The sequence below is a fragment of the Macaca mulatta genome, chromosome 2 (assembly GCF_049350105.2).
Source record: "Macaca mulatta isolate MMU2019108-1 chromosome 2, T2T-MMU8v2.0, whole genome shotgun sequence".
NCBI lineage: Eukaryota > Metazoa > Chordata > Mammalia > Primates > Cercopithecidae > Macaca > Macaca mulatta.
Window position 1 is genome coordinate 56,027,357 of NC_133407.1, and position 7,851 is coordinate 56,035,207.

Here is a 7,851-nt window from a genome sequence, read left to right on the forward strand (position 1 = left end):
TTATACTTACCAGTTGATTTGGATACCAAATCCAAAAATTTGGAATCTGAAATGTTCTAATGAGATCTTTTTTTGAACATCATGTTTGTGCTCAAAAAGTTCAGATTTGGGAGAATTTCAGAGTTTGTATTTTCAGATTTGGGATGTTCAACCTATATTCTATTCATATAATATTATTGAGATGAGAAAGTTATAGATATGGAGAACAGATTAGTGGTCTCTAGGTATTAAAGGAGGGGGAGAAAGTGGAAAGTAGATACAACGAAACAGTGACAGTATGAGGGATTCTTGGGGTGAGAGAAATGTATCTTGACTTTATCAATGTCAGTATCCTGTTTGTGATATTTTATTATGGTTTAGCAAGATGTTAACTTTAGGGGAAACTGTGTAAAAGGTACATAGAATCTATATTATTCCTTTCAATTGCATGTGAATCTACAATTATCTCAAAAACCCTTTAAAAGTTCATTTTTAATAAAAAGTTAAATATTAAAAAAAGAATCAGAATAGCCAAAACTGAAAATAACTCAAATATCCATCAATAGATGAGTGGAAAAACGAATTGTATAGATCTTTACAATGGAATGCTATTTGCAACCAAAAGGAGCAATCTGCTGACACACACAACATGGATGAATCTATGCTAGAAAGAGGAGCCAAACACTAATGAGAATGAGTACACTGTATATTGTTGTTATTATAAAAAAAATTCTAGACAGGAAAAACTAACAAATATTGATAGAAAATAGATCAAGAGAGTAGATTAATAAACTGTGGGGGCAGGGCAGATGTTGGACTGACTGCAAAACTGCATAAGGGAATTCCTGGGGTGATGGACACATTTCGTACTATGGCTGCAGTGACTGTTACAGGTGTCTATCTACATTTGTCAGTGCTCATCAAACTGTATATTTAATGAGACTGCATTTTATCGTATCTACATTATCCCTCAATAAAGATGATTTTAAAGAAAGAAAATAATGAGTACAATTGAGAATTTAGAACTGATAATGTGATTTTTTTTTTCCCTTCAGTCAGAAGCTGTAGTGAGAGAGAACTGTGCCCAGGAATCCCGTTTGAGTAAAGTGGCAAGACTCAGAGCAAAAGAGACACTCAAGACAGGATATATTTGAAAGTGATGAGAAAGTAATGAGAAAAGCATGAGAAGTGATGAGTCCCTAAGGAGATTTGTGCAAAGGTCGAGAGCGAAAGGTAAGATCTTCGCAAATACACCAATTTCAAGGGCTAGTAAAGAAGGCCTGTGCTTTTCTAGGACCTCAGAGTGGAGAATAGTCTGAGGGAGGCTGAGGGTTAAAGCAGTTGTCCACGGGTAAGGAAGATGCAGGGAGGGCAAGGCAAGCACAAGGTCCAGTGATATGGATGTTCACAAGTGCAAGCAAATTAACTGATGGTACTTGTGAGGGTAGACAGTCAGGGGCGGAGCTGGAAAAGCAAAGTCAAGGATGCAGCTAACCCGGAGTGATGGGTCAAGAGGAAGCCAGACAGAGGGAACTAGCCAGTAGGGTGACTAAGGCCAAGGCCAAGGCAGCACACCAAAGGAGAAAGCTGACTCATGAGACACAATCAGACTAGATCATGAGAAAGCTCTGGAAGGTCAGAAAGAGGGTGTTGTGACACAATCCATGGCACCATATCTGTCAGAGCTCAGTGGTGACACTTTGGCTGAGATTGGACTGGTTCCTTTTAAGAGTCCAGCATCAACCTCTCCCCAGCTTGACCAGTCAGTCTTACAGCAGGTAGGTCGTCTGTCCACTTTACTGGGTTGTTTTGCAAGCTGCTATCTATCAGTTTATAACTGGGTCTCCAGACCCTGGACTTTCATTATGGGATAGGACTCTGAACATCAAATGCCTGGAAGGTACAAAGAAAGACTAGACTTTTTGTGTCCTTATCCTGCCTGATTTTCACTGGTCTCTCATTGCCAGGCCAACAGGAATAGAAGTAATTGGGTTATAATGCAGCAATTCAGATACAGAAGAACCCAGTTACCAGATGGGTAGTTTAAAATGGAAACTAAGTGTATGAATGAAGCAGAAACAGGCAGTCATGCCATAAGGTCAGAGTAAGTCTTGTCATATGAATGCTTAACAAATTGGGGGCCTATATTCTATAATGTTTAAGACTCAGGCTGAATTAAATTCAAATCCAAACAGTTATTAACCATGAGAAATTGGGTAAGATACTCAACCTTTCTGAGACTTGGTTTTCTCATCCTCCCAAAAATTAAAAAAAAAAATGGCATTGATCATACCTATCTCATTGAGTTCTTGTGAGGCTATAAATGGGATTATTTGTGTAAAGCTCTTTGTAAAACTGCCTGGCACTTATTAAACACTCAATGAATGGTCATTAATGGTGAATACTGGAATGTGAAGATGGGAACCTAAGAAATGCCATTGGGTAGAGGTTGCCTGAGGAGGTCAGTGGAATCAGCTGCGGTTAGAGGGAAACTCGGGAGGTTTGTAGTAAAACTGAAAAGACTCAGCTGAGGAAACCCGGACTGAATGCCCAGAGAAACAAAGAAGGGAAGGGGAAAATGTGGTGTCTAAGCAACCCAGAAGGAAGTAGTGGTCAGCAGGGTTAAATGATGAATGAGAATATGCATAGAGGGGGACCAGGGTGGTGGACCTCACAATAAGATGATTAGACTGGAGGGGAAGGAAGCCAGAGGGCCGAGGTTCAAGAAGGAAGTGTTAAAGAACACTGTGTTCTCAGGGACAGAGTAAAAGAACCAGTTGCCCTGAAAGGCCAAATGGCAAAATGTATTGATTCTAAAAGTATGATGTTGTTGAGTGTCTTTGTTTATACTGTCATTGCTGTTTAAGTCTCAGACCCTAAAAGAACAAGCCGCCCCTGGTTGCCAGGATGTATTACTCCTGCTGCTTCCAAATCCAATTCTGGCAAGCACAGTCATTCCCTATGGTATTCCTGTTAGCATTCATACAGCACTCATTAGGACTGAAATCTTTTCAGCCTTGTCAGATTCCATTATATGGCACAACAAATCTTAACTTGTAGATTGTAGCGTTTCTTTGTACATCAACTCAGTTTTAAAATCAACTGCTAAAAAGAATATTAATCTTTTTGTGTGCTTATACTAACATCTTTCTGCATAATAAGACAATTATCACTTTATTGGATGTTCAGCAGTTTAAAAAAAATCCTCATTGTATATTTCACAAATAATTGAATAGCATTAGTAGGTTTCTCCACTTATTTGCATATAAATTTACAAAGTATTTTAACCAGCTCATTGTCTTCTATATTTACTTCACACCAGAAATTTTCAACCATCTCTTTGTATCTGCCAGAAGAGCAAATAAATATAAATAATGATAATTTTAAATACCACAAATATCTAGAAATCTCAAAATTGCCTTCTTTGTACAATAGCAGAACATTTGGAGTAAAATGATAGTTGATCATAATTATATGTAAGAGATAGTACTGTAAAATGACCTGATTATACCATTTGAACAATATGAATTTCCCACAATGCATTTAACTTCATATTACTATTATACTTTTCAATATTACATAAAATTTAGTCTGCCTTTGTCATGAAAAGTACCCTCCAGTAATTTTCTCTTTTCAATTGTTTTTTAAGGAATATTTGACAATGACTCTCAAAACACTTCATTGCAACCCAACAACAGCAGAACATTTTGTTCAGTACAAATTGTATTATCACAGTGAAACAACTTCGGTTTCCAAATCTCTAACCAATAAGAAAAGCTTAAATTGTATTTTTTAATTTTTTGCAATTATTTTTTATGTCATTTAGAAAAATCTGTCAAATTCTCTGAACACTAATGTATCTCAGAAATTCTTTGACCTTTTGAGGGAATAAAATGCATTTTCTTAAAAATTGAAAATTATACTAGACATCTATTTGTCTAAAGGTCTGTACATTTTTAACAATGATATCTAGAATTTTCTTTATTTTTCAGAATGATTCTCCTTTTAAAAATTGCAAATGAATGAATAACTTAATTTACATTATAAAGAAAGAAAAATTTTGTTTTTAAAACCAGAATATGAAGTACTATATTCCAAATCCCAAAATATATATTAGTACATGTTAGTTCAGACATGATGGGATGAGAGTGAGCACCATTGTAAGTGTCAAGAAAAGATACTTAGACAGCAGAATTAATAGGATTCATTGAATGTGCAGGGGATGAGGGAGAAGGAGCAGTCCAGGCCTCACAATTTCCAAATGTCTTGCTTGAACAATAAATGGGGTGAATTGCAAGGCCATTCAAGAGGTCTGGGAAAAAAGATGGAAAATTGATGACTTTCTCTTTTGACTAATTGGTCCCAGCACTGAAACTCTAATAAATATAATTTTGCATTTTTCAGCGTACTCATTTGCCTTTACTTAAAAGTACCTGGATATAAATAGAGCAACATTTAACTATGCTGAAGAAATATTGTTTAGAGGGCAATTGAAATTGTCACACAATTGCTCAATATAATTGCTGGAGTTATCTTGCTCAGAATTGGGCCACATATTCAATTTTGTCAAGCAAAGTAGTGGTATTTTATGCATGCAACAGATAGGTTTTGTGTGATGGTTGTGTATTGGGCACTATTCTAAGAACTGGAGATATGTGATTCAGACACAATTCCTGCTCTCAAAGTGTTTACACTCTACTGGAGGAATACAAGTGATTATTAAAATTTAAATTATAAAAACAAATTAATATCAGATGGTGATAGTGCTGTGAAGAAAATAAAAGATAGTAAGGAACATAGTAGGGAGAAGATGACCTGCGTGGTGAGGAAGAATGTGACATTATACCTCTCTAAAGCGTTGGCATTTTCCCTGAGCCTTGCACCAGGAGGAGCAAGCTGTTTGGAGATCCGGGAGATCTGTCCTTCCAGACAGTGGACTCCAGATTTTCTATACAGCAGCAATATGGTTGGAAGAAGTTTGAGGGGACTTTTTTTACGGTAACATTTGGGGAGAAAACACACTCCATTGATTTACAATGTGTATTTATTTGAGGTGGGAGAAGATGATGCAAAATAGCAGGTAGCTGAGTGTACTCCCTTCACATTCATGAAGTCATGCTTTGAACTATCAGTAGTTCCAAGCAGAGAGAATAGCATGAGTAAAGGCACAAGGCAGGGCCTGTCTTGGCTGTCTCACGGGTAGGCATAAGGCCAGCAGGGCTAGAACACAGTGAATAAATAGAGAAGTAGTAAAAGATGATCTCAAAAAGAGAGGGGAGCCACCTCATGCCCAGCCTGGTAGACCATAGTAAAGGGATCTTAAACAGGATCCCTTTAAGGGGCGTTAAACAGGATACTGAAGGGGTGGGAGAGGGGAAAGGTTCTGTTTTATATGTTACATCATCATCTGGTACAATTGTGATTAGTAGTAGTCACTGATTAAAAAAAATAGTACATTTAAAAAGAAAGAAAAGGGAAAAATATTTGTTGTTACACTTTGAATGTTTTTATGTTAAATATTCACCTTCTTCAGACTGTGTCTGTCAGAGATGCCACATTACTGGACATCGTTAGCACCTTCAAAATGTGAGGAAAGAGCTAGTAGTCTTCAGAAGAAACAGCAAAGTCTTCTCTCAAAATGGCATTTGCTGACACTAAATGCTGTATTTTATGTTCTGAAGAGACGCTCTGCTTGTCACCTACATGTTAATAATACTCCAGATTTTGTGAACGCCTAATTAAAGTTAACTAGAATAGCTAAAATAAGATACAAAAACAAACACTAATTGATGAAACTATGTATTTGCCTCAAGACATCAGTTAATGCTTTTGCATTAATGGTACCAAATTTCTGATGATGTTGAAGTACTTTATTTGGGGCAGAGTAGGAATATTAAATCTTAAAATTGTTCCTTGACTTTTACAAATAAGGAGAAATCTGTCATTTGCTTTAGCAATTTCTGACCAACGTATGCAAATAGAAGTATTAATTGCCTAAGAATTTCAGGATGATTTTCTTACATTAAATTGTAAATATAAGGAAAATTTTTTATAGTTTCATTATTTAGCAAGTGAAAATGAGATCATTAAAAGCAAGAGTTTTTTCTTTCTTGAAAAACGCAAACCTAAGAGCTGTTCAAGTTGAAAAAATTTTTGAAGGTAATGCTACATAGTTGGGTTAATTAATTGATTGACTCATTGATTGATTGATTCATTCATTCATTTGTTTATTGACTTTACAATTACACATCTACTGCTGTTTTGGATGATATCGAGAAGAAAACAACAAAATGATCATTAAATGGATGGTGTGTATAATCAAATTGTTTACAGTCTAGTTAATGAAGCAAAGCAGAAACATACACTGTTTTCAAGCATGAAAATTAATATAAGATAGCAGCAGAAGAGATACACAAGGCTGTACAAGTGTCTGAATGCCAGACAGCACTACAGATCATTGGGGTCAGGGGGAGGCTTAAGAAGGCTGAGTTCACTCGGTTGGGCTCCCTCCAGTCTGGACATTTTCAAAAAGCTTGCAGACAGGTTTCTTCAACAGTATATACTTCACTGAAGTCAGATTAGGGTTAAAGTTTACATCTGAAGAGCAGAAAATACAGAGGTCCCAAGTAAGTTTCACCATAACAGTTTTATAACCTTAAAAGGAAATGTTTTTCCTCCTAATCAAAAAGAACTTTGATTTATTCCATGCCCTATTATTTTATCTTTAGTGAAAAGACATTTTAAATTGCATACTTGTAAAGCTTCTGAAAGAATCCTTTCAGAAATCCATCATTAGTTTTCTCACCTTAGCATGACTACATCCTCCCTCAATGTTCTTTGCTGCAGACTCAGGAAGCACTCATAGACAAGCATTACAATTTATTTAAAAGAATTTTGAAAGCAATTTCTGACCAGTATGCTCATATACAGGTATAAATTGCCTAAGATTCCCTTGATGTTTTCCTTATGAGGAATTGAGAAAATATAAGAGAAAATTAATTCTAAGATGCAGAGTTTTGTAACTATAAATTTATTGTAACATTGTAATTTGGGCTTTTTTTCTCTTCTTTTTTCATTTCTCCTTTCCCTTTTCCCTTCCCCTTCCCCTGACTCTTCTTTCTGAATAATTTAGTCCTAAAGCCATTTGGTGGAACAGAGCAAGGTAGGCATTCCTGCAGCCTGGGGAAGGTGGGGTGGCCTAGTACAGGGTGCCTGAGCCCTGGTGGGTTGAGGGGCATCTGGTAGGTTTAGGTGGGCAGCCTGGCATGAGGTGTCGGAACCTAACGGGGGGAGGAGACGTCCATAGAGATGGTTGTCTCTGCATGGCCCAGTCAAGGACAATATAAACATACAAATAAATAATAATGATAGTGAAGAATTATAACCCACTGAACACTATAGGAAATCATGAATCCATTTGGATACAGAAAAATGAATAAATTGAAAGCTGATAAGGAATGGGATAGAAACATAGTTTCGAAGTACCAGTCACAAAATCGATTACAAAAGGGAAAACTAACTTTACAGTGGAAGAGTTTTGCAGACTCTTCCTTATTTCAGTGATCAAAGTGAGCTTCTTTAGTAATGAAATTAATCAAAATTGTGTGATACCTGAGGATCAACAACACAGCATCACTCCTGTGATATTCCTGCCAAAGATGCACAGCTCAAATCTAATCATGAAGGAACATTGGACAAACGCAAATTGAAAACATTCTACAAAACAGCTGGCCTTTATATTGCAAAAAATGCCAAGGTCATGATAGTCAAAGAAAGACTGAAGAGGCTGTTACCATCGAAGGAAACTAAAGAAACCTGACAAATGTGTAATGTGATTATAAGCTGGATCCTTTTGTTAGAACGGTCATTATT

General features: G+C 36.5%; 1 long non-coding RNA gene across 1 annotated transcript in view; it reads left to right on the top strand.

The window, feature by feature from the left end:
* Positions 1–7,142, top strand: part of LOC144339509 (uncharacterized) — a 28,132-nt gene extending 20,990 nt beyond the window's left edge. Inside the window, exons 2-3 of the long non-coding RNA XR_013414528.1 lie at positions 1,035–1,212; positions 7,112–7,142. This is a non-coding gene — a long non-coding RNA (uncharacterized LOC144339509). The remainder of the gene's footprint in view (positions 1–1,034; positions 1,213–7,111) is intronic.
* Positions 7,143–7,851: the final 709 nt, after the last annotated feature.